Here is a 27407-nt window from a genome sequence, read left to right as displayed (position 1 = left end):
CAGTTGACGACCTGCCGGTGACGTATAAAGGGGAAGAGTCCAACCACAAATAGATTAAAGAAAACCAAACACTTCTAATTCAGCAATAAGCCCTCTAGGTATTAGCGTATCGAATTCAAACATTTTCTTAGCTTCGACCCTTGACATTGGTGAAATCATTGGTGTAGTCTCCTCCTCTCCAGCACCTCTTGACACTCTGGATGGCTACAAAGAAAAGGGTTTTGGTTATGATGTTCCATAAAGTGGAGGGATAAAGGATGTGTTTTAATTCCTTTTTAATATTGAATATATGTTCTGATATATATGTATTTTTAGTTGCCTCTTAGTGCGGCCTAAATACTGTTAACTGAATTTACACTGACTCATGTAGAAGACTCCTTTGCTGTGACAGTTAAGACATTCAGATATTTTATGTATTCAATTGTTTGTCATAGATGACATTTCGGTTATTTTTCTAGGTAAATCTGTAACTTTGCAGCTGGAACAAGAGCCGCATCTGTGGAATCTCTTCGTCTGTAGCCATGTTGAAGGTGAGTGGAAGAAGAATGGATTTTTTTTTTTTTTTTTGTGAGAGCGACTATAATTCCCAGATTTGGTGTTTTGTATAAACAATTGGTGGGTTGATGGGAATATCCTGTCCAATCAATATATCTTTCTTTAAAAAGTGCCAGTACTTTTTTATGATAGTTTCTATTTGTTTATAATTTTTGTTAAAATGTAAAACTATTTTGAGGTCCTGGCTCTGTGTTACTGGCTCCTCAGAGTCAGGGACAAAAAAGGATGATCTGTCTATTTTATGTACTTTATCAATTGATTGGGCTAAGACATTCTGAGGATAATCCTTCTCCAGGAACTATTCTGTAAGTGAATGTTTCTTCTTCAAATTGTGAATCGACAGTGCAGTTTCTTTTGAGCCTGCAATATTGTCCCATAAGAACATTTAGAAGCCATCTTGGTAGGTTGCAGCTGTTAAAACGGAGAAAACTATTTTTTGAGACTGGTTTGTAGTATGTACTACAGATAAGTCTGGGAGGTTTTGCAGTAATTAAAGTGACCGCGGGCTGTAAGTGTTAAGACAGAGGGAGCTCCCTCTGTTACCCCTGCAGCACCCCGCAGTGCGATCGTGGAGTGCTGTGTGTAATCCCCGGTGGGCGGGGACCTGCGTTACTGCTGGGACAGAAGAAAACTTCGGTCCCTGCAGCTTAACGCGGAAGCGACCGCGAGCTGTAAGGAGTTTTGACAGAGGGAGGGGGCTCCCTCTGTCTCTCTCCTGTAGCACCCCACAACGATCACGGGGTGCTGCTTCATACCTGGGCAGCCGGTAGTCTTTACTAGGACCCCCAGGTCTGCCCCTGTTATTGCCTGTGAGGACGTGCCAAAGGCACGTCCTCATATGCTGCCTGCTAGTGTAAAACTAGCAGGCAACATATAACTGCAATGCTTTGGAATACTAAGTATTCCAAAGCATAAAAAAAGTGAAAAAAATATAAAATAAATTAAAGTGTAACAGCAATAAGTATAAAAAAAAGTGTAAAAAATTAAATAAAAATACATTTATTAAATAAATATCGTGATCGGCAAAACGTTACCAGAGTTATTCTCTAATAAAGACAGACATCCCCGATTTGAAAAAACAGGCCTGGTCTTTCAGGGGCGTCCAGTTTTTTTTTTTGTATTGGTCCTTAAGGGGTTAAGCGTACTGGATCGCATTGTCCTCCCCTCATAAGTGCATACCACATACGTACATCTAAGTGTTGTACTATTTTGTTCCTTTTAAAGTCTTAAGGGCCTAGATACTGTGAAAGGTCAGCCAAAAGTACACAACTGCTGGTGTTGTAGACAAATACTGTTTTAAGCGTAGTGAAGCGTATTGTACTCCCCTCATATACACACTCAGTATGTCAGGCAGAGAAGTGCCAGGACGTGCACAGAAGAAAGGTAGAGGCAAAAGTTTATCAGGCAGAGGTCGCAGCAGACTAGGGGCGAGTGGCAGCAGGAGTCGCAGCAAGAGGCTTGAGCTCCCGGTATCAGCTAGCGGTTGTATCTCGACCAGCAACCTATCTGCCATCATCAATTGGTTAGCACAGTCATCCACTTAATCACAAGTGATATCTGACACCTCCAGTCAACAGTCAGTGGGTTCCTCAGACACAAGCATCAGTTGGCATGGCTTGGGAGCCATCCCTGTCCTCCCATTGCCTCGGTCCTATGCTGTTCCCTCCCCCACAGAAGTATCTTATGCTGTGGGTTAAGCTCCACTATTTAGTGAGGACAATAAACTAGAGGAAAGTCAGCAGCTACTGTCTAGCCAAGAAGTGGAGGAGATATCTCCCGCTTCCTCCACTAGGTGAGCAAGTAGTAATAAGGAGAGTGGTGTGGGATGTGGTGTTGCGAGTGTTCAGGCTCCTGAAGCAGACACTGTTGAGGAACCTGAGGAGGACATCAGTGACGTGCAGACACAACTTGCTGATGATTAAGCCGATCGCACTTGGGAGCCGGGTGCAGAAGTGGCTTCATCATCATCAGGAGAAGAGGGTTGCAGGTTGCCCGTGAGGCAGCAGCTGAGCCAGCAAGGTGGTAGCATGGTTGGCAGTCAGCATGGTGGCAGAAGTGGAAAGTCTGGAGACAAACGTGCCCGGGGTAGACCACCTGCTTCTCGGCAGCCTACCTTCCCGGGAGTCGGCGCCTGTTTCAGCCAGCCAAGGCTCCACCACTTCAGACGAAGGGAGCTGTGTGTTATACCCATCTTCTGTTGGTCCAGGTGCTCCTGCTACTCCTACTTCAAGTCAGTCATTCAGCCAGCAATCCATCGGTGAAGCCATGTCCAAGAGACAATAGTATGCCCCCACTCATCCAATGACGCAGAAGCATAATATGCTCCTGTCCAAGTTGCTGGTGATGTAGTCCCTCCCTCTTCAAGTGGTAGACTCTGCACCTTTCAGAGAACTGATGGCTTGTTCCAAGCCGAGGTGAAGAGTTCCAAGCCGTCATTTCTTTGCAAAGAAGGCAGTACCAGTCCTGTACAATTTTGTGGAACAGAAGGTGGGCCAGTCCTTTTGCCTGTCGGTGTGTACCAAAGTGCACAGCAGCGCCGACATGTGGAGCTGTAACTAAGGTCAGGCACAATACATGTCCTTTATGGTCCATTGGGTGAATGTGGTTCCTGCACAGACACAGCAGCAACTAGAACAGGTAACGCCACTTCCGCCTCCATGCTTTCAGGCCATTAGACATCCGCCTCCTCATCCTCCACCATGTCCTCAGCCTCCACTGCACGGACAAGTATCAGTGCCCCTACAGCATACCATGTGTGCAGGGCACGGTGGTGTCACCCTGTTCTTCACATGGTTTGCCTTGGCAAACGGAGTTATACAGGGGAGGAACTGCTAAAAATCATTCATCAAGAAATCGAATCATGGCTTACTCCACGAAAACTGGAAATGGAAACCATGGTGACCGACAATGGGAAGAACATCTTGTCTGCGCTGCGACAAGAAAGCCTGAGACATGTGCCCTGCATGGCACATGTGTTCAATCTGGTTGTCAAGCGGTTCCTGATGTGTTCTTCCCCATCTGCAAGACATCCTAACAATGAGAAGGAAACTTTGCGTGCACTTCAGCCACTTGTACACCGCAAAGCACACCCTCCTTGAGCTGCAGCATCAAAACGGTATCCCCCAAAATAGTCTGATTTGTGACGTTTCCACACATTGGAACTCCACCCTCCATATGTTGGACCAACTATACTTACAGCGAAAAGCCATCACTGATTTATTGATGATCCCAGCGGATAGGGGGACTCCCCTGTGTAACTTCAATGTCAACCAGTAGCAGCTCATATGTGACACCTGCCGTTTGCTCAGGCCTTTTGAGGAAGCCACATTATTAGTCAGTCGCCAAGATTATGGGATGAACAACGTCATTCCACTACTTAATTTACTACAACACGTGTTGGAAATGATGGCTGGTCAGGGCACTGGAGACATGGCACCTACATCTCACGGCCACATGAGCCCTTTGGGGGCTGAACTGGAGGAGGAGAAGGAGGGGGAGGGGCACAGAGGAGCACAGTTTAAGTTTCACAGGCTTATCTAGTCATCTGACAGGAGAGGAGGAACAGGAGCAACTAGAGGAGCTAGAGGATTATGAGGAATGCTAGACAGAGGACCCAGACACACCCTGGCAGTATGCAGTGGAGATGGAGACTGGGAGTCCCTCCGAATTACTTGCACAAATGGCACAATGCATGCTCACTTGCTTGCGTAGTGACCGCCGAATTGTCACCATTCGGCAGCCGGATGACTTCTGACTCTGCACCTTATTGGACCCTCGCTACCTTCACAAAATGGGGGCCATTTTTACACTGAGGGGGATGATAAACTGACCTACTACAGAGACATCCTACATAGTCAGTTGGCCAATGCCTATCTGTGCCATCGTCCATCCTCTCGCAGGTCTGACTCAGTGACTCAGGGGCCCTCTGCACTCACCTTCCACTGCCATGGCTGCTGGGGACGGGGGGGGGGGGGGGGGTGGCAGAAGCAGTACAAGCTCCATCAGCAGCAGCCTGTGTCTACAGTCGCTGATGAGTAGCTTTCTTCACCCGCATAGTGAAGCAACTCATCAGCAGCAGTAGACTTGGAGCAGGACCTGAACCAGCAGGTGGTGGCATACCTTGACATGACCATGCCAACATGTCAAGATCCACTGGACTTCTAGGCAGCCAAACTTGATTTGTGGCCACAACTAGTAGAGTTTGCCATCAAAGCTGATGTTTAGTGCAGCGGGGGCAATATTAACCCCAAGAAGAACTCGTCTGTCCACGAAAAATGTGGAGAGACTGACCTTTGTGAAGATGAATCAGGCATGGATCAGCCAGGATTCCCACCCACCAATGCCTGATGCATCAGAGTAGATTGACCATGGTGCCACACCAACACTTCACAAATATGGATAGTGCAAAATCTGTTTAAGGTGCTGCTCCCTAGTTACAGACATTCCTGGAGGTGGAAAGGTGTAAGGCCCTACTCTCGCATTATTAATTCCCTTCTTGGCAAGTGTTACTTGCCCTAAAAAGGGCAGTCCCACACAGGAACCTCTCCATATTTCCACCCACAAACACTGCCATTTTCCAGGGTTTTTAGTAAAAAAATCGGGAGAGTTTCCTGTGTGGGTCCGCCCTTTTTAGGGCAAGTAACACTTGCCAAGAAGGGAATTAATAGGTCAAGAGTAGGGCCTTACAGGGGAATTTTTTACCCCACCTGCTACAATGGACAATTGTTCCCTTCCACCTTTCCAGGGAAAATGTTTCTCGTCTTAAAAAGTGTGGCCCCACACAGCAACATCTCCATATTTCCACCTAAAAACCCTGGGAAATGGCAGTGTTTGCCAAGAACGGAATTAATAATGTGAGAGTAGAGCCTTACAGGGGAAGTTTTTACCCCCACCAGTTACAATGGATCATATGTTGTTCCCTTACACCTTTTAGAGGTCTTTGCATCACATCAATACTTGGTGATGTAGGTGGCACATAGTGTTTTTTGCACACCTTGCCTATTGTTTGATTTAAAAAAAATTGTGGGTACATAACTTTCAATAATATTCATAGGATAAAATATACATTTTTATTTAAAATCTACATTTTACGGGGGCGTGGCTTGGCTCGCCGAGGATGCACAGCGTGGCGTGAGAGCTACGGCAGGGCCGACAGCATCTAGGGCACAATCCTCTACTATGGGAGGCAGGAGAAGCCACAGGTCTAAGAAAACTACAGCCCCTGCACACGGAGAACAACCGGGCAGCATTGCAATCTATTTCGCTGCCGCACACGCCTTACCTCCACCATCGCGGCCCACTCCTGAATGGCAGCCATCTTCTCTGGGCCCAGGTCCTTCTCTTCCGACCGGCTCCGTGATGTCATCAGGAGAGCTCGCCATGGAGACCCCTCACCTGCTGCAACAGCCGCCGCTGACCGACCGCACACCCAGGTCACAGACACATCCCGCTCCAGGACCGGACACTGCCTGCGGCACCTCACTGCCATCACTCAACCCTACAGAGAGGAGATGCAGGTATGAGAAGGAAGGGACAACTGCAACCCCGTCACTACCTCCCGATCCACAGCTCAAAAGCGGTAACTTCCAGGAACCGCAGCCCTCAGCTATGACTGCCCCCCCCCTCACCTCCCCAGACCTCACTGATGGGACCTGATACCCAGCGAGCTATACAGCAGAGCCAGCCAGCAACTCTACCACAGAGAGCCACATGTATGGCCCCTGCAGGCCCCTCCTTGCCGCCATTGCTGGGCCCTGATGCTCCCACCTATCCTTACATGCTCCTCTCCTTGCTGGCACCCCCTTCTCATAATCCTACTGCAATTTCCTCTTATGCCTCTGCAGTGACGGCAACACTGCCACCACCTACTGAGAAAAGGCAAAGGGAGCCAGCTCCTCCTCATCAGCACCCTGCACCCATCGGCTCTGCTTCTGGCCAAAGGGGACCCCAGTCCGCCAACACCCCACCTTCTGCACCAGTCCAGGGCCCTCCGGCCCGTGATGTGATGGACTGGTCGGTGGATATGGAATATGACTCTGCAGAGGGCTCACAGGATTCTGTGGGAGCCAGTCCGCCAGCCCAAAAAACCTTATTCAAGATGCCTCGCAAACTGAACCCCTCGGGTATCTCGAGACAAGATTACTCCTCATCTGAGTATACCCCGACTGAATCAGGGAGGTCTCATCGCCGCCCGTGGGTTTCAAAACGCTCGCCTGCTCTACCTGTCACACTGCTGGGTACCTCTCTACCTTCACCTGAGGCGGCCACCAACACCAACACCAACACCAACAAAAACTTTCCTGAGTTTCAGGCGTTGCTGGCCCTGTCACCAACTAAAAATGACCTACTGTCCTTATCCTCAGACCTCCGAAAGGCATGCGCCAGGACTTGCATCCAGTAAAAGAAGATGTCTCCCAACTAAAGCACAAGTGCAAGTGCAAGATTTAGAGGAATGTTGCTCCTCCACCACTGCCCAAGTACATTCCCTGAATGATAACACGTATCTACATCAATCCTCCATGCTAGATCACCTGGACAATTTAGATAACAGAAACAGGAGGGACAACATAAGAATTAAAGGCCTCCCGGAGTCAGTCCTTCCGCAGAATCTACCTGACACCCTACTGAAGATTTTTAATGAACTCATCCAAAAAAAAAAACAACTCCAAAATTGAGCTAGATAGGGAACAACGGGCCCTCAAACCCAAAAACCCTGATCCAGCAAAACCACGCGATGTTATCTGTCGAGTTCACCATTACCTGCTGAAAGAGGAAATTATGCGCAAAGCAAGAAACTTGAACCACCTGACCTATAACGGATCCGCCATACACTTTTATACAGACCTCTCTTTCAGGACCATCAAGCTGAGGGCGACTCTTAACTGCCCTCTTTATGAGGACCTAATAACTTATCATATATCAAGGCCCTGTAGCTTTGACCTATTGTTTGTTTGAATGCTTTGTTTTGCACTTCAGACCATTACTATGGCATTGTCCTTCCTGGACGACCCTTGCACGTTTACCCCCACTAGTGCTGTGATTGGGCTGGACCCAATCCTCACTCTGACCCTTAAGGTCCCTCTACTTAGACCCCTAGCTCCCATTCCCTTATGGAAGCCCTTCTCCTTTCCGGACTCTTCATATACCCCTCTCTTTCTCACTACTCTGCTTACCTTCTGCTTGTTTTCCAGGACTGTACATCCTCCACCTCTACTAGCCTGCGGACTGGATGCGCCGGACCACTGTGAAGCGCCTGGTGAGAGATTTACATACCCCACACATCAACATGGCAGCTGACATTAGGCTTACCACCCTGAATGTTCAGGGTTTCAATACCCCGGAGAAGCGAGCACAGCTACTCTATACTTTTCACAAAAAAAAAAAAAAAAACACACATAGTGGCCCTTCAAGAAACACATTTCAAGACAGGACATGTCCCCAACATCCCTGCCAAGTACTATGCCTCCTTGGTCCACAGTACCAACCCTAACTCCAGATATCCAAGGGGGTTTCCCTCGCCTTCCACAAATCCCTGCCCATCAAATTACTCTCTTCAGTCCCAGACCCACAAGCTAGATTTGTTTTTGTCAACTGTGAAATCTCCAATCACCCCCTTACCATCGCATCCATATATGCCCCTAATAGAAACCAAATCTCCTTCCTAATGCGGACCCTGAAGACATTAACAGCCTTTGCCACTGGCCCGATCCTCCTCTGTGGAGACTTTAATCTTCCCCTGTTTCCCAGACTTGACACATCCGCCTTACTATCCCACAATAAGCTGAAGGCTCTCAGAAAGATGTTACACTCTATGCAGCTCAGTGATACGTGGAGATCCTACCACCCGCATACAAAAGATTACTCATTCTACTCCTTTCCATGTCACACTTATAGTCGAATAGACTACATATTTTGCCCCCATCACCTGTTGCCAGCTGTCACCTCAACATCAATAAGCCTAAGAATACTTTCTGATCACGCTCCAGTCACCTGCACGCTGGCGCTTCCCTCTCTGTCAAGACCCCTATCCAATTGGAGGCTCAATGAGTCTTTACTCAGAAATCAATTGTGCCTTCAAGAACTCAAGTCTTCCATCCAGAACTTTATAGGAGATCATACTTCTGATGACTCCCCTCCATTGACGAAATGGGAGGCACTGAAATGTGTCCTTAGTGGTGTATTGATCAAGCACGGTTCTCGACTGAAGAGAGAGGCGTCAGCAAGACTCTCCAACCTTTACCGCACATTACAGGCCTTAGAATCGCAACATAAACAGTCCCAACTAGACTCAGTGATGCGTGAACTCATCCACACACGCAGTGAAATTCTTGAACACCTCTCCTCACAACACAGACATTATAGACAGGTAACGGGCCACATTTCTATGAATAGAGCAATAAATCTGACAGACTCCTGGCCTCAGCTCTCAAGAACAAGAATTCCTCTTTATTCGTATCCTCTGTCAAGTCCAAAACGGGTACATTGTGCACCCTGACACCAGATATTCTAGAAGCCTTTAGGCATTAGTATGTCTCCCTATACAACCAACAGCGCCCTCAAACCTCTTCCCCGGCCGACTCTTCATCTGTCTCACTGCCCCAATACATAGCTAATACAGCCCTACCGAGTCTAGACCAATCCACCATACAATCCTTGGAATCCCCATTCACGCCTGAGGAATTGGAGGCGGCCATCTCAACCATGCCCCCTGGCAAGAGTCCTGGGCCTGATGGTTACATGGCCAAATTTTATAAACTACTCCGAACTGACCTTTCCGGGTGCTCTTGGCCGCCTTCAATTGCATATCCGTGGACTCGCCACCCTCCCCCTCCTTCCTGCGGGCATTTGTGACCGGCATACCAAAGGAGGGTAAGGACCCATTACTATGTTCTAGCTATCACCCTATATCTCTCATCAATACGGACACAAAACTATTTGCTAAACTCCTAGCCAACAGACTCTCCCCACACATGGGCTCCCTAGTCCACTAGGACAAAGTAGGTTTTATACCAAATAGAGAGGCGAGAGACAACACCCTGCACACTTTTTCCCTGATACATCATGCTCACAGGACTAATACTCCGATGTTTCTCCTCTCACTAGATGCCGAAAAGGCTTTTGACCAGGTGGACTGGGGATTCCTCTCTGCTACACTATCACAGATAGGGTTAGGTAGGGGAATGATATCTAGAATAATGGCTTTATATTGTAGACCACAGGCCCAAATTAGAGTCAAATGTCGTTTGTCCCGCCCCTTGGATAGTCACAATGGTACCCGCCAGGGATGCCCCTTATCTCCTCTCTTGTTCGTACTCTGCATGGAGCACTTGCTGACAGCTATCAGACAGCAACCTGACATCAGGGGTGTATCCCTGGGGACGCGCCATAGCAAATGTGCAGCTTTCGCGGACGACCTACTGCTATATCTGTCTTCACCGCTCACCTCTCTCCCCTCCCTCCTACAAACAATTTGACAATACTCCTACTATAGCAACTACTAACTGAATCCTTCCAAATGCGAGGCCCTTAACATCTCCCTCCCGACGTCCATAGTAACCCATCTCCGCTCTTCCTACCCCTTTAATTGGCAAGCCTCCTCACTTACCTATCTGGGTATACAAGTTCCCTCTAAATTGTCGGACACGTACCGCCTTAACTTCCCGCCCCTACTACATGCACTGAAACAAGATCTAGCTAGGTGGGAGAGAAAAGACTTCTCCTGGCTGGGAAGAGTCAATATCTTCAAAATGAATATTCTTCCCCAATTACTATACCTCTTCTCCGTATGCCTCGCTCTTTTTTTGGAGAAGTCTCTTCCCTCCAGAAGGACTTTATCTGGGCAGGTAAACACTCCACCCTCCATCACGAACTGGTTGTAGGAAGTGTTTTACATCCACAGAATGGAGGAACTAACAGCCGACACATAAAATCAACAATCTCGATACCTAGCAACGTGGCACCCGTGGGCTACCTTCCTTAACTCCCGGGACTTTCTTAATTTACACTTATCCCAGTGAATCCCCTCACTCCCTCTCTCGTGTGCCACGACTTATTTCCGTTCTCTTCTTAGACCTCAATGCTCGAACCTCCACATTCGCGATAGTTGTGCTTGGGGATACAGTACAAAATTATGCTATTGGGGAATTCTAACCCCCCCACACACACACACTTTACGTTGTTTTGGATCTCTGTCTTACTAGATCTCTGTCTTTGTATTACTAGATGTATACATATTTGAAAAACCTTTTCAATAAATTTTGACTTTGGAAAAAAAAATACATTTTACATATTGCATATCCTCAATATTTACTTGTGTACACTGTGAGAAGGTGAAAGGTATCCTGGTGGATGGGCGATATGTGTCACCAAGGCTCTTGGCTTAGGTAAAGTAAGAGCCGGTATTCATTCAGTGTCTGTGCTGTGATGCAGACTGACACTATGGCCATAGTATGGCTGGATGGCCAATGCGGGACAGCTCTTACTGGGAATGACCAAGTGCAGGGTGGGGGTCATTCCCCACAATCCAGGCCACCTTTTGTTGGCCTTAAAGGCAACCTGTTTCACCAGCTGAGGGGGATTTGCAACTCACACTACCAGAGAGAGCTAAGAGCGCAGTTCTTACATACTTTTAATATCACCGAAAAAACAGTAACACTTAACTTTTAATGTATATAGCTTAAAAGGGATCCAAAAAATAGGTCCCGAACCATCAATTACAAAACTAACAAAGAAAAAAGACCAAGCTTAATAACAAAAAAAGTGTCACCACTGTAATCACATGATAAAAGCCTAATAATACACATCAAGATCAGTGATTTTAATAGTCTGCAACTCACTACAATACTATATTCACTCAATATTATTATTAATAATAAAACAATAAAAGTTAAATTTAAGGGGTGGGGATTCAATAAAGTATTTTTTTATGACCCTGGGAATCCCAGGTTCAAAGAATGTATGATTGATTTGACCTTTATCCATCCTAATGTTCTTTTTTTTTTTTTGCAGTAATATCATATATGAGTTGACACTGGTTGACATTGAAGTAATCATCGGTGATGGCTTTTCTCTGTTTGTATAGTCGCAAATCAGACTATGTTGGAGGATGCCATTCTGAGCATGCAGCTCAAGGAGGGTGTGCTTTGCGGTGTACGAGTGGCTGAAGTGCATGCAAAGTTTTTTTCCCATTGTTAGGATGTCTTGCAGATTGGGGGAACACTTCAGGAACCGCTCGTCAACCAGATTGAACACATGTGGCATGCAGGGCGCATGGCTCAGGCTTCCTTGTCACAGCACAGACAAGATGTTCTTCCCATTGTCGGTCACCATGGTTCCCATTTCCAGTTTTCGTGGAGTAAGCCATGAATCGATTTCCTTATGAATGACTTCGCCAAGGCAAACTATGTGAAAACAGGGTGACACCGCCGTGCCCAGTGCCCATTGTCCTCTTGACAAAGCTGCGTTTAGCGGTGAAACATGTCGTGGGGAGCTGAGGATTGATTTGAAGCACAGTGTACACTCCTATCCCGCATTGCACACTGCAGGTGCATATGGGGTATACAGATAACAGTATTAGGTGGCCAGATAGGCACCATACTAACATACAGTTAGTTATAATGGAGTGGTGAACACTGGAGTTTTAATCTTTTATTTTTGTGTGAATTATAATAATAAAGATTTAGCGTTATATGTAGGAAATAGGGTATTTTTGGATCACTTAGGTGATCTATAGGTTTATATTGTTGTGCGTACCCGCCATATATATTGGTCTCTAGTATATTGAACCGCCGTGCCCTGCACACATGGTATGCTGGAGGTGCACGGAGCTGAGACTTGTCTGTACAGTGAAGGCTTAGGACACTGTGGAGGATGAGGAGGCGGAGTCGCACACTGTCACAGGACCAACAGCTTGAGAGCGTGGAGGCGGAAACAGCGAGACCTTTCCAAGTTGCTGTTGTGGCTGTGCAGGAAACACGTTCACCCAGTGAGCCTTAAAGGACATGTATTGTCCTTGACCGTAGTTACAGCTCTACACATCGGCACTGCCGTGCACTTTGGTATACACCGACAGGCTCAAGGACTGGCCCAACTTCTGTCCCACAAAATTGTGCAGGACTGGTACTGCCTTCTTTGCAAAGAAATGATGACTTCGGATTCTCCACCTACCTCAGCTCGGCAAAAGCCATCAGTTTTCTGAAAGGTGCAGAGTCCACCATTTGAAAAGGGAGGGACTGCAGCACCAGCAGCTTGGACAGGAGTGCATTCAACTTCTGCGCCGTTGGATGAGTGGGCGCCTACTGTTGTCTCTTGGACATGGCTTAGCCGATGGATTGCTGATGGAATGACTGACTCAAAGTAGAAGGAGCATCTGGAGCGACAAAAGATGGGTATAACACACAGCTCCCTTCAGCTGAGGTGATGGAGCCTTGGCTGGCTGAAACAGGGAGCGGCGTGCAACTGGGTGATGCAGCAGGCTGGACCACCACATCAGAGCCACGGTTCTCCCAGGCCGCTTTATGGTGACTCTGCATATGTTGACACAGGGCCATGGTGCCAACATTGGGACCCTGGCCACGCTTCACCTTGTGCAAACACATCTTGCATGTGGCCATATTAACCTTCTCAGGATGCTTGATGAAAAACTGCTGCTCCGCGGAGTAGCTGATTTTCCCACCAACAGTCCGCACTCATTGACTGCTACTGCTGCCGACTCGAGGTACCCGTTTCACTACCTCTCGGGAAGGTAGGCTGCCGCAAAGCAGGTGGTCTCCCCCGGGCACGTTTGTCTCCAGACTTTCCACTTCGGCCACCTTGCTGACTGCCAACCATGTTACCATCTTGCTGGCTCAGCTGCTGCCTCATGGGCAACCTGCAACCCTCTTCTCCTGATGATAATGAAGCCCCTTCTGTAACAGGCTCCCAAATGCGATCGGCTTCCTCCTCAGGTTCCTCAATAGTGTCTGCTTGTGGAGCCTGAACACTTGCAACACCACCTCCCACGCCACTGACATTTGTAACAAATTTGGATTCATCAGATTCAATTTTCTCATCCCTTACACGTGTATATTCATTTTTTGACCTACCATTGTTCTCTATGATTGTCCTTACCTACTGTAGGATGCAGATCCATTGATATCACCTTTTTGTCGTTCCTTGATTTCCTTCTTGTTATACATACAATTCTCCCATTTTAATTGCATTTGATACATTTTTTCCTTTCCTTTTTCTGTGTTAATTCTTAGCAAAATATTGCAATAAAAAAAAAAATAGTCCTATGAAAGTGTTGCAAAATAGAAGTGAAAAACCAAGAAATGAATGAATATTACTTACATTCACATCACTTACATTGCATTATGCTGACTTAGTGAAAAACGTCAGAGGCAAAAAGATCCAAAGATATGCTTCCAAGAATGCAATGCTATGTCCTACAAAGAATTACAACTGATTATTATCTTGCCTGTGTTAGTGAAAGAAGCTTTACTTGGATGCCTTAAAATAATAACTTTTTCATAGAGCAATGGAGGACAAAATTAATATAAGCAAGCAAATTACATTTGATATTTTGGATCTCTTGAAACCGGATTAACAAATAAATTGCACAGGTAACTTGAAAGCACATTTGTTACACTTAGTTTAATGTGAAATATATATGTCCAGTGGGATGATACATGTAAACTTGGCAGATGTGTCAAGTAACATTTTTTATAATAGTCATATACAATTAAGATTAAAGATTTAGCTCACCTTCTCTAAAGCATTTAGTCTTAAAGTATTTAACCAGAAGGTAACACCTGCCTGAAAATAGTCTTTCCAGATGGTGAGATGTATCCCTATTAATGAAATGGAAAAAAAACTATTTCCTGAACATCAGGTAGCTTTTACTTATGTAATTGCTAATTACCAGTTAATTTATGTGTAAGCAATTAATTAGCTTGCAAAAGTTTAACTTACCAATTAGAGAAAAATGTTCATAGATTAAGGAAATTTGGCATTATAATTGCCTAGTAATGTACACAATTAAAGGAAATAAGCAATTAACTACTCATGTTTCTTAGGGTCTGGAAAGGGGTAGAATTACTTTAATAATTGCATTCAAATTATAGTTCTTAGCCTGAACTTAAAGTAATTGGAAATATTGTACAATATAATAAAAGCACCTTGAGATTTAAGTAAAACTTCTTATAATTGGTGCTAAAAAAAATTATTTTCAAAATTAAAACAGAATCATTCTATCTTCAAAAATGGTTACAGTTGGCTGTTTTTGAAATAATTGTTGACTTTTTTTGACACAATTCATATTTTTTTAAAGAACCCTTCGAATTATTTAAAGTAGTTTTTTCTAAAACATATTGAACCTCTAAGACATGAAATTGATATGGTATCCATAATTGATAACAGTAAGATCTGTTTTCGATCTTTCCTTTAAGGGGTACTCTGTCCATAGACATCTTATCCCCTATCCAAAGGATAGGGGATAAGATGTCTGATCGCGGGGGTCCCGTCGCTGGGAACCCCAGCGATCTTTCCTGCTGCACCCCTGTCATCTGGTGCACGGAGCGAGCTTCGCTCCGTGCCTGATGACTGGCGATGAAGGGGCCAGAGGATCGTAATTTCACGGCCCCACCCCCTCATGCCATCACGCCTCGCCCCTCAATGGAAGCCTATGGCAGGGGTGTGATGGCCATCACATCCCCTCCCATAGACTTTTATTGAGGGGCGGGGCGTGACAGCATGAGGGGGTGTGATGTCACAATCCTCCAGCCCTTGCATCGTCAGTCATATTGCTAAGCTCGCTCCGTGCACCAGGTAACAGGGGTGCTGCAGGAGAGGTTTCCAGCGGCAGGACCCCCATCATCAGACATCTTATCCCCTATTTTCTGGATAGGGGAAAAGATGTCTAAGGAAGGAGTACCCCTTTAACCTGCTGGGGACCACGGGCGTATGCGTGCTTACGCCGCTAGCCGGACGGGGATCGGAACAGGATGCCTGCTGAAATCATTCAGCAGGCATCCCGTGCAAATGCCTGGGGGGGGGGGGGGTCCTGAGACCGCAAATCACCGATCAATTCAGATCGGCGATTTGCAACTTTTCCAAGCTGATCGGGTCTCTGATGACCCAATAGCCTGGAAAACAGGGATGATCGGAGCTGTCAGAGACAGCCACGATCATCCTAGAGGATAGGAGCGAGGTGGCTGTTTGTCACCTCCTCCTATCCCCTGCGATTGGCCGATGCAGACAATCGGCAAGTTGGATGTCGGGGGAGAGCCCCTGGATGTTGGGGGAGAGCAGGGGAAGATGGCGGCGGAGTGCGGGGGCCGTTGCGGGGACCGCCGGTTACCTGGGTTCACGCGGCGACTGAGGACCAAGGGCTGTCTGACAGGAGGCGCAGGCAAGTGGAGGCGGCGGAGGCGGCGGCTTCCTAGATACAGCTGTGAAGATCGTCATAAAGTGATCTTCACTGCTGTATCTGGGAGTTTTAAAACTTCAACTTCCAGCATGCCCAGACAGCTTTTGGCTGTCTGGGCATGCTGGGAGTTGCAGTTTTGCACCATCTGGACGGCTACAGTTCTGAGACCACTGTCCTTCCAGATGTTGCAAAACTACAACTTTCAGCATGCCCAGACTGTCCAGCATGCCCATGCTGGGAGCTGTAGTTCTGTAACATCTGGCCCTTCAGATGTTGCCGAACTACAACTCCAAGCATGTCTGGGCAGTCTGGGCATGCTTGGAGTTAAAGTCTTGCAACATCTGGAAGGGCACTGTTTGGAGACCACTATGAAGTGGTCTCCAAACTGTTCTCCAGTTGTTGCATAAGTACAACTTCCAACATGTCCTTCAGCTGTCTGGGCATGCTGGGAGATATAGTATTGCAACAACTGGAGGCGCACTAGTTGGGAAACATTTTCTGTTTCCTAACTCAGTGTTTCCCAACCTATGTGCCTCCTGCTGTTGCAAAACAGACCGCGCTGACAGACTATGCATGCTGGGAGTTGTAATTTTTCAACAGCAAGAGGCACATGGGTTGGGAAACACTGAGTTAGGAAACAGACAGTGGTGCAGAAACACTGCGGTAGTCTGTTACCTAACTCAGTGGTTCCCAATCCCCACCAGTGTGCCTCCAGCTGTTGCATAACTACAACTCCCAGCATGCATGGTCTGCATGCTGGGAGATGTAGTTTTGCTCCCCCACGTGAATGTACAGGGTATATTCATGCGGGCGGGTTTAGAGTAAGTCTCCCGCTTCAAGTTTGAGATGCGGCTAATTTTCTGCTGCTGCGGGAAACTCACTGTAAATTTCTGCCGGTGTGAATGTACCCTAAAAACACTACGCTTCACTACACTAACCCTAAATAAAGAGTAAAAACACTACATATACACTACCCCCTTACACTGTCGCCACCCCCGCCCAATAAAAATAAAAAACATCTTGTACGCCAGTTTTTTTCAGAATGGAGCCTCCAGCTGTTGCAAAATAACAACTCCCAGTATTGCCAGACAGCCATTACTGTCCATGCATGTTGGGAGTTTTGCAACAGCTGGAGGCACCCTGTTAGGGGAAAACTGGCGTACAGTATTTTTGGTGGAGGAGGCAAGTGTAACGCTTTCATCCGGGTACACCCCTATGAAAATCCCTAATTTAGGCCTCAAATGCGCTTGGCGCTCTCTCATTTTAGAGCCCTGTCGTATTTCAAGGCAACAGTGTAGGACCACATATGGGGTATCTCCGTACTCTGGAGAAATTGCGCTACAAATTTTGGGAGGGCTTTTTCTCTTTTTGCTCCTTATGAAAAGGTAAAGTTGGGTACAGAAGCATGGTAGTGTAAAAATTTTTTTTTTTTTTTACTCTAACATGCTGGTGTTTTCCCATTCTTTTCATTTTCATAAAAGGTAAAAGGAAAAAAGACCCCCAAAATTTGTAACACAATTTCTCCCAAGTAGGGAAATACCCCATATGTAGACGTAAAATGCTCTTCGGGCGCACAACAAGGCTCAGGAGTGAGAGAGCTCCATGTACATTTGAGGCCTAAACTGGTGATTTGCACAGGGTGGCTAACAAGGGATACAGTGAGTATTTACACCCCAACAGATTTTTAAAACAGTGGTCCATGAAAATGAAGAATATAATTTTTCATTTGCACAGCCCACTGTTACAAAGATCTGTCAAATGCCAGTGGGGGTGTAAATGCTCACTGCACCCCTTGTTATGTTCCTTGAGGGGGTAGTATCCCAAATAGTGTGCCATGTGGGGTGTTTTTTGTTGTTCTGGCACCATGGTGGCTTCCTACATGTGACATGTCCCCCAAAAAACCATTTCACCAAAATTCGCTTTCCAAAAGCCCAATGTTGCTCCTTCCCTTGTGAGCCCTCCAGTGCCCCCGCAAATCACTTTACATCCACATATGAGGTATTTCCTAACTCGAGAGAAATGGGGTTTCAAATTTTGGGAGTAAATGAAGAAAGGTAGTCCAGCAGTCCCTTAAAAACATAGATCCTTTATTGAACTTGTTCTTTAAAAATACAGAGCACACACCATGCACCTTCACCTGGTCAGCAAACTACTCCTATGGACGCGTTTCGAACGCATGCTCGTTCTTGATTGCCACACCACCTGTGTGTTCCTCACCTCTTAAATGCTGAGTTCAAGAGGGAGGAGCACTTACTTCAAGAAGACTTATATAAACACCCTTCGTGTACCTTAAAACTTCTTACAAGAACAGGTTATATTTAAAACTTACTATTGCATGAATAAAGTCTTTATTGTCTGTTTCCGCTCGGTTTGTTTGTGAATCAAACTGTTGGGTTGCATGTATTCTACACCGACAGCGGAATCAGCAATAAACACATAATGTGTACTGGTTCTGAGAAATCATTGCGATTACATTCTTGAAAGTTCCACATTAGATGTTAAAGAAATTAATAATCAAGACAGTGTTGTAGACACATTAACTACTGGAACATAAAATGGCAGCTTCAAGTATGTTCAATGGGAAATATTTTCAGTAATGTAACATTAGTTCCTTCCATATGTTCAAACCGTGCGGTATTCTGGTGCGCAGAGTGTACTGCCAGAAGGCTTCACGGTTGAACAATTTTCTTTGTATGTCACCACCTCTTGTGGGCTTCTTAACTTTCTCAATGCCATATGCTACAAAATTCTTTATGTTTCCATTGTGAGCCTGTGCAAAATGTATGGATGCACCCGATTTGTTTCTATTACTTTTTACTTTGACCGCATCATATAAATGCTCGTGGATCCTAATCTTTAATGGACGTGAAGTGCATCCCACATATTTTAGGCTACAAGCAGTACATTCAATTGCATATACGACATTTGTCGCATTGCAATTTATGTACTGCTTAATGTCATATCTATGGTTTTCTGTACTATCAGCAAAATCTTTGCACACCTTGGCAACATCACATATTTTGCACCGATTTGCTCCACACTTAAAAAAACCTTTGTTTCTTAGCCACGTGTTCACACATTGAGTTTCTGAAATAACTAGGCTGGGGGATAAACTATCTTTTAAAGTACAAGCCTTTTTTGGCACCACTGCCACTCCATTTGCAGAAAGACCTGCCAAAATTTCATCCTCCTTTAGGAGGTACAAATTTTTGTAAATTAAACCACGGATGTTTTTGAAGTCTGAATTGTATGTGATTGCAAGTACTGGTCTTTGTGTTCTGTTATGCTTTGTATTGCACGTTGTTTTCTTTTGATTTGTCACAAGATTTTCTCGGCTTTTGTTTTGGCCAATTTTCATGGCTCTATTGAATTGTTTGTGACTGTAGCCCCTTTTTATGAGCCTGTCCTTTAGTTGTTTTGCCTCTTCCAGGAATGTGGAATGTGATGTACAATTACGTTTCAACCTAGTAAGTTCTCCAACTGGAATGGCTCTTATGGTTTTTATGGGATGGTTGCTATTAGCCCGTAAAATGGTGTTTCCTGATATGGGTTTGCGATATGTGGAACTATGTATATGTATTGTCTGTCCTGGTATACCTGTGAGCTGTAAATCCAGAAAATTAACTGTGACTAAATCAACTTGCTGTGTGAACCTTAGATTGAACTGGTTGTCGTTCAAATATTCCATGTACAGTGGAATGGAAGACATATCTCCTCTCCAAATAAGGAGAAGGTCATCTATGAATCTTCCATACCACTGTACATGGGTGGCAAAAGGATTGTGACTAGAGAAGATAGTGATTTCTTCCCAGTAGGACATTGTGAGGTTAGCCAATGAGGGGGAATGTCTCGCCCCCATTGACACCCCACTGCTCTGAATGTAAAATTGACTGTCAAAACTGAAAAAATGATGTGACATTAAAAACCATGTGACCTGTTTAATAAATTCACATAAATCACTTGTGTAGTTGCTGTGACAATCTAGGTGGTGTTCTAAGGCTCTCATGGCTACCGGCCAGGGTATGCAAGTATATAACGATACAACGTCACAGGTGAGCCAACACCACCCAGACTGCCACTGCAAATCACTCAAATATGCAATACATCTCTGGAGTCTTGCAGGTACCCCGGTACACGGCGGACAAGTGGCTGAAGCATTTGGTCCAGCCAAAGAGATAATCTCTCTAACAAGGACCCCCGGCTGGACACAATGGGGCGCATCGGGGGTGGCAACACCCCCTTATGCGTTTTAGGTAAGGTGTACAGGATAGGCATGACAGGACTATCACCCAAAAGATACTCTTTTTCTCTCTCAATAAGCACATTTAAAGCTACTCCCTCACTTAGGAGGATGTTTAACTCCTTGGTAAATTTGGCAGTTGGATCTGCACCTAATTTACCATATGTTTGATCATCAGATAGCATTTCTTGTATTTGTGTTATGTAATCCTTTTTGTTCATAACAGTTACCATACCCCCCTTATCTGACATTCGAATGACAATCGATTTGTCTTCTTGGAGGTCTTTTAAAGCTAATCTGTGTGCTTTACTTAAATTATTGTGCTTATGACTGTTCGTGTTTAGTTCTGTTTGTAAGTCCGTAAGTTCTCTTTCTATGGCCTCTTGGAATTTGTCCATTCCCTCTGTTCTCGCCTGTACCGGATAAAAATACAATATACAATACAATATAAATAAAAATTTTGGGATGTTTGTTTTTCTCAATGTCCCTTGTTTGCTCTTTGTTTTCCATGTTGAGATCCTCAAGTGCCTTTAGTGCCAACTGTTCTGAAAACATTAGTGTGGAATATGAGTTGCTGGTTCGTTGGTCCTGTACCATGTTTGGTTCCTCTTCTGGATTGTGAAAATGAAGTTTGACTGCTAAGTTCCGGACGAATTTATTTATTTCTGTTAGAGTGTGAAAGACATCAAACTTATTGGTTGGTGCAAAATTAAAACCAAGGGCTAATATTTCGACGTGTTCTGGACTTAAATCCTTTGATGACAGATTTAGGATGCTGCTTTTTTCACCCTGCTCCGGGTCTGCAGCGTTTGCTCCACGGTTTCTCCCTCTATGTTTTCGTCCGGCCCTTCTGTTTTTTTTTCCTCTTTTGTCCTTCCAGTTTTTTGATTTGTGTTGATAAGAGGTATTTCTTTTGGGTTGTGACGTTGAACTTTTTGAGCCTGTGCTTTCCGCATCATCTGTATCTACCTCTGTAGAGCTGAAGGTCACTTTGGGATGATTACGTGGCTTCCTCCTAAAGGAGGATGACATTTTGGCAGGTGTGGCAGTGGTGCCAAAAAAGGCTTGTACTTTAAAAGATAGTTTATCCCCCAGCCTAGTTATTTCAGAAACTCAATGTGTGAACACGTGGCTAAGAAACAAAGGTTTTTTTAAGTGTGGAGCAAATCGTTGCAAATGATGTGATATTGCCAAGGTGTGCAAAGATTTTGCTGATAGTACAGAAAACCATAGATATGACATTAAGCAGCACATAAATTGCAATGTGACAAATGTTGTATATGCAATTGAATGTGCTGCTTGTAGCCTAAATGTGGGATGCACTTCACGTCCATTAAAGATTACCAGAATACCGCACGGTTTGAACATACGGAAGGAATTAATGTTACATTACTGAAAATATTTCCCATTGAACATACTTGAAGTTGCCATTTTATGTTCCAGTAGTTAATGTGTCTACAGCACTGTCTTGATTATTAATTTCTTTAACATCTAATGTGGAACTTTCAAGAATGTCATCGCAATGATTTCTCAGAACCAGTACACATTATGCGTTTATTGCTGATTCCGCTGTCGGTGTAGAATACATGCAACTCAACAGTTTGATTCACAAACAAACCGAGCGGAAACAGACAATAAAGACTTTTTTCATGCAATAGTAAGTTTTAAATATAACCTGTTCTTGTAAGAAGTTTTAAGGTACACTAAGGGTGTTTATATAAGCCTTCTTGAAGTAAGTGCTCCTCCCTCTTGAACTCAGCATTTAAGAGGTGAGGAACACACAGGTGGTGTGGTGATCAAGAACGTGCATGCGTTCGAAACGCGTCCATAGGAGTAGTTTGCTGACCAAGTGAAGGTGCACGGTGTGTGCTCTGTATTTTTAAATAACAAGTTCAATAAAGGATCTACGTTTTTAAGGGACTGCTGGACTACCTTTCTTTATTTACTCACAAGTACCAAGCCTGGCCGGGCTCGAGTCCTTGCAGACCGTGGAGGAGATGAGCTGAGAGAACTTTATTTCTTAATCTTTCAAATTTTGGGGACATTTTCACCTATTACCCCTTGTGAAAATGAAAAATTTGGGGTAACATCAGCATTTTAGTGAAAAAAATAAAATTTTTCATTTTCACGTCCAACTTTATTGAAAATCCGTCAAACATCTGTGAGTTTGGGTGTAGTTTCCCAAATAGTATGCCATGTGGGGTGTTTTTTCGCTGTTCTGGCACCGTAGGGGCTTCCTATATGCAACATGCCCCCAAAAACCATTTCAGCAAAATTCGCTCTCCAAAATCCCATTCTCACTCCTTCTCTTCTGAGCCCACTATTGCACCCACAGAGCACTTTACATCCACATATGAGTTATTTTCTTACTTAAGAGAAATTGGGTTACACATTTTGGGGGGATTTTTCTCCTTTTACCCCTTGTAAAAATAAGAAAATATGGGTCTACAAGAACATGTTAGTGTAAAAAATGAAGATTTTGACTTTTTGCCTCCACTTTGCTGCTATTCCTGTGAAACACCTAAAGGGTTAACAAACTTTCTGAATGCCATTTTGAATACGTTGAGGGGTGCAGTTTTCATAATGGGGTCCATCATAGGGTATTTCTAACATAAAGACCCTCAAATTCAGATTTTGAAATTTACTTGAAAAATGGAAAAATTGCTGCTGAGCTTTGAAGCCCTCTGATGTCTTCAAAAAGTAAAAACATGTCAACTCTATGATGCCAACATAAAGTAAACATATTGTATATGTGAATCAATATATCATTTATTTGGTATGTCTATTTTCCTTACAAGCAGAGAGCTTCAAAGTTATAAAAATGCAAAATGTTCAAATTTTTGATGAAATTTGGGAATTTTTCACCAAGAAATGATGCAAGTATCAATGAAAATTTACTACTAACATAAAGTAGAATATGTCACGAAAAAACTATCTCTGAATCAAATTCAGTAGTACAAGCATCCCAGAGTTATTAAGGTTTAAAGTGACAGTGGTCAGAATTGCAAAAAATTCTCTCGTCCTTAGGGTCAACATGGGCTCGGTCCCCAAGCGGTTAAGTCCCTTTACGCTAAGTCCTTGTTGCTAAGCTTGTGCCAAGCGTGACATGAAGTGGTAAAAAGTTAAAACATTTTGTGGAAAACAGGGTTGAGTTCAAAATTTGCCACTTTGTAACTTCAGTAAACTGGTGTGCCTTCTTTATAATTTATTCCCTTAGTTAACTCGTCATTAATTCATGTATATGTCTGTTTTTGTTGGCTAACTAGTCATGTGGGTGGTTCCACTCAGTACTGCATATATACAAGTTAGCTGTCAATCACTGAGTAGGACCGCCCACATGACTACTTATCCCAGAATTAGCAGACATTTACATGAATTAATTGCAATTTATTCTTAACCTTCACCACAAAATTGTATATCAATCTGCTAAGTACCTTCTGCTCTATAAGATGATGCCTGCAGACTGGATTACATTTTCATGGTGACATGTTCCCACAACATATTGGTAAAATGTGGTGATTTATGGTAACAGAAATTTCTGAACACAGCCCAAAAATCATACTTTCTGATAATTATATTTTATTTGAATATGCTAAAGGGGCTGTAAAATTAGTAGTGTCTGTACCTGTGTTTGATCTGTACCTATGTGATTTTTGCCCAGATGTTTACTTTTAACAGCATACAAAATGAGTGTCGTCTCAGGTTTTCCCAGGTTTCAGTGCATCCAGAGACATTACATCAATAGTCAAGTGTTCAAATGGAACCTGTCTGCTTTAATGGGTGAAGCGTCTGGTGGATGGGGGAGGGATATCATTCTCCACAGGGCTTCAGCTGTACTGCAATGAGTAAGGCGGCAGATGTGTGGGAAGAAGAAAAAGGACCTCACACTTAAAAACAAGGCATCCTTGGACTTGTAATTGGAGGAAGGGAACTCCAATAGGAAATAGGCATTTCATAAAAAGAAATTAGCAGTGTTATAGTGGACTCACAACACCATTTAGCCCGAAAACAAGCACAGATCTTGCGACAGAGGATTCTCAAATTAAAAGATCTTTTGATTAAAACATCACTGATACCTCTCATGTTTTTAGAGTTCTCCATATATAGACAGTGTGTGTATATATATATATATATATATATATATATATATATATATGTATATATATAAGAAGATATAGCAAAAAGTAGCACACCTTATAGAAAATATCTCTGGTGCAAGCAACCAAATGGACCCTGGTCCCTGGTCCCCAATGTAGAAGGCAAAAAGCGGCTGCAGCACACAAAATAAGTGAAAAAATGGTGGTAGCTTTAATCCATTATAAATACAGATGCATACATATACATATGTAACTTTTTTTTTACTTATTTTTCTTTGTATTTCTATAGGTTAATGTTTATTTATTTGTTTTCGTTTTTATTTTTCTTGCAGGCTAGATTATACTTGCTGCATCCAGCACCACAAAATTGTAAGTATCTGTCTAATCTCTTATCTAATGATAAGAAATTTTATACATGTTCAGATCTAGCAAAATTAGATTGTACAACTTTACAGCTGGTAAAGAAGCAAATAATGGCAGCTATATTGCAAACTGTGACTTTCCTATGTATCTAAACCTCTCACATTTTTATAAATATTTTACAACACTGAAAGAAATGACAGTCTGCTGCAATGTAAAGTAGTGAAAGTACAGCCTGTATAACTTAACACACAGACATTTATGTCTAAATCTTGGTAACAATAGTTAGTATACATGTGAAAGTGGAAATGTCCAAATTGGGCCCAATCAGCCATTTTTTCTTCCCAATGTCATGTGACTCATAAGTGTTACAAGGTTTCAGTTGTGAATGGGAGTAGGTGTCTTACAATTAGTGTAATTGCTCTCATACTCTCTAATACTGGTCACTGGAAGTTCAATATGGCACCTAATGGCAATAAACTGATAAATATCACCAAGATTCTCAGAAGATTGCCTTATGTCCTATGGTTTAATGAGACCAAGATAAACATATTTGATTCAAATAGTGTCAAGCATGTGTAGCAACAACTAAGTGAGGAGTACAGAGACATTTGTGTCTTTCCTACAGTCAAGCATGGTGGTGGCGGTGTCATGGCTGCACGAGTTCTGCTGATACTAGGGAGCCATAGTTCATTGAGGGAACTACAACTGGCCTCATGTACTGTGACATACTGAAGCAGAGCATGATCCCTTTCCTTTGGAGACCGGGCTGCAGGGCAATATTTAAATATGATAGCAACCCCACACACATTCAAGATGACCACTGCTTTGCTAAAGTTGAGGGTAAAGGTTACAGACTGGCCAAGCATGTCTCAAGACATTAACCCTATTGAGCCTCTGTTGGGCATCCTGAGATGGAAGGTGGGAGAGATCAAGGTCAACAACCACCAGGAAGAGGACTCCAATGGCAACCTTTGAAACTCTGGTGAACTCCATGCCCAAGAAGCTTAAGCAGTACTGGAAAATGATGGTGGTCACACAAAATATTGACATTTTGCATCCAAATTGGACATTTATACTTGGTGTTTATTCACTTTTGTTGCCCAGGTTTAGACATTATTGGCTGTGTGTTGAGTTATTTTAAGTGGACAGCAAAAGTAACGACTGTTATACAGGCTATGCACTCACCATTTCTTCATGTGTCATTTCTTCAGTGTTGTCACATGAATAGATATAATAAAACATTTACAAAAATGTGAGAGGTGTACTTAGGTATGTGAGATAATTTGCTTTAATACTGTTTATACACAAAACCACATCAAGAGAGCTTAGTCCAGTGGTCTTTGTATGCAACAGAAATACAGGCTGGTGCAGTCTACTTCCTAAATAGCTCTCAGGTGACACATTGGAATATGTTTTAATGACTATATTTAAGCAGTTTATTGTAAATATGAATACATTTTTTATAAACACAATGTTTAAAATGTACAATGTAAGTATTCCAAGGTCTATTCTACCTCTATACTGTGTTTTCTCAATATAGCATATACTCTTTTGTTCATTTGGTGTGTTTCTATGTTGCATCTTGAGACAGTGCCGCTAATGGAAAATTGGTGATAGACAAGTATTTGTGATGTACTCGTATACTTTTAACTGGTAAACCATAGTCTATAGGGTAAAGTTATATAATAGTTATATAATAATATAATAGTTATAATAGTTATAATAATATAATATAATAGTTATAATAATATAATAGTTATATAATAAAAGTTATATGTTATATAATACAGTTATAGAAATATTGTGTGACAGTAGGTGTTGTAATATCAAGTCCCTTGCCAGTCATTGGGGATTTATGTACGTTTACTTGTATTTTGTTTTCTATATCCTTTTTATTTTTTTTATTTTTTTTTAGAAATGGGGTAGTTTGGTTTTCTAATCTTGTTTATAAATACATAATGTTTTTAAGAAAAAATGGCTAATTGTTGAGTATGAGTTGACTTTTTAGACTACGTTCAGATGAAATGTTTTAATAGGTACATCCAATGACCCACTAAATTATTGTGGATTACAGCTAAGGGACACAAAAGGTGATAACATCTTTTTCAGTAATTGGTTTTCTGTGTATTCCCTTTGCTCAGCAGTTAAAAATACATCAACAAATATTTAGTTACTTTATTGCAGATTTCTTGTTATATGATATTATATGTATACCAATTTTGTATTTGTTCAGTTACATGATTCTCAATAAGATTTGAAGACAATTGTCATATTGTTACTTAAAAACTTGATTAACAAAACGTTTTATTTCTTTTACAATATATTTAAAAAATTTTAAAACATTAATGATAATCTGACCAACTCTCCATTTTACTTAGAAAAACATGAAAAAAAGGAGTGTGTCTGCTAGGGAAAGGGGGGGAAGGAGGTTCTTCTGAAAAAAAAGTGTGTCCTCTGCATTTTCGAAAAATACTAACATATTTGATAATGTTCTCACATAAAATATGTGGGATTTGAGCTCTGAAAAACCCGGACAGCTCAGAGCAGTTGCAAAAAAAGAGAAACATAGGGAAAAGCACCGAATTAGGAAAAACCATTGAAAAACACCTGTCAGGAAAAAAACTCAAAAAGAAACCTACAATCCTCTCTTAGTAAATCAGGGCAAATAATGTTTTAGAATGCAAAATTTATTGTTCTATATCCTCTACAATTTTGATTGAAGTCTGTTGATTGATTTCTGAATAAA

The 27407-nt window shown here is 43.2% G+C and overlaps 1 long non-coding RNA gene across 1 annotated transcript; it reads left to right on the top strand.

The window, feature by feature from the left end:
* Window positions 1-397: 397 nt before the first annotated feature.
* LOC130357815 (uncharacterized) lies at window positions 398-27407 on the top strand. Its single transcript, XR_008889285.1, has 3 exons — window positions 398-530; window positions 24631-24667; window positions 27040-27407. It is a non-coding gene; the product is annotated as an uncharacterized LOC130357815 (long non-coding RNA).

The sequence above is a fragment of the Hyla sarda genome, chromosome 1, assembly GCF_029499605.1.
Source record: "Hyla sarda isolate aHylSar1 chromosome 1, aHylSar1.hap1, whole genome shotgun sequence".
NCBI lineage: Eukaryota > Metazoa > Chordata > Amphibia > Anura > Hylidae > Hyla > Hyla sarda.
The sequence above is the reverse complement of the archived record's forward strand: the minus strand, read 5'-3'. Positions and strand labels throughout refer to the sequence as shown.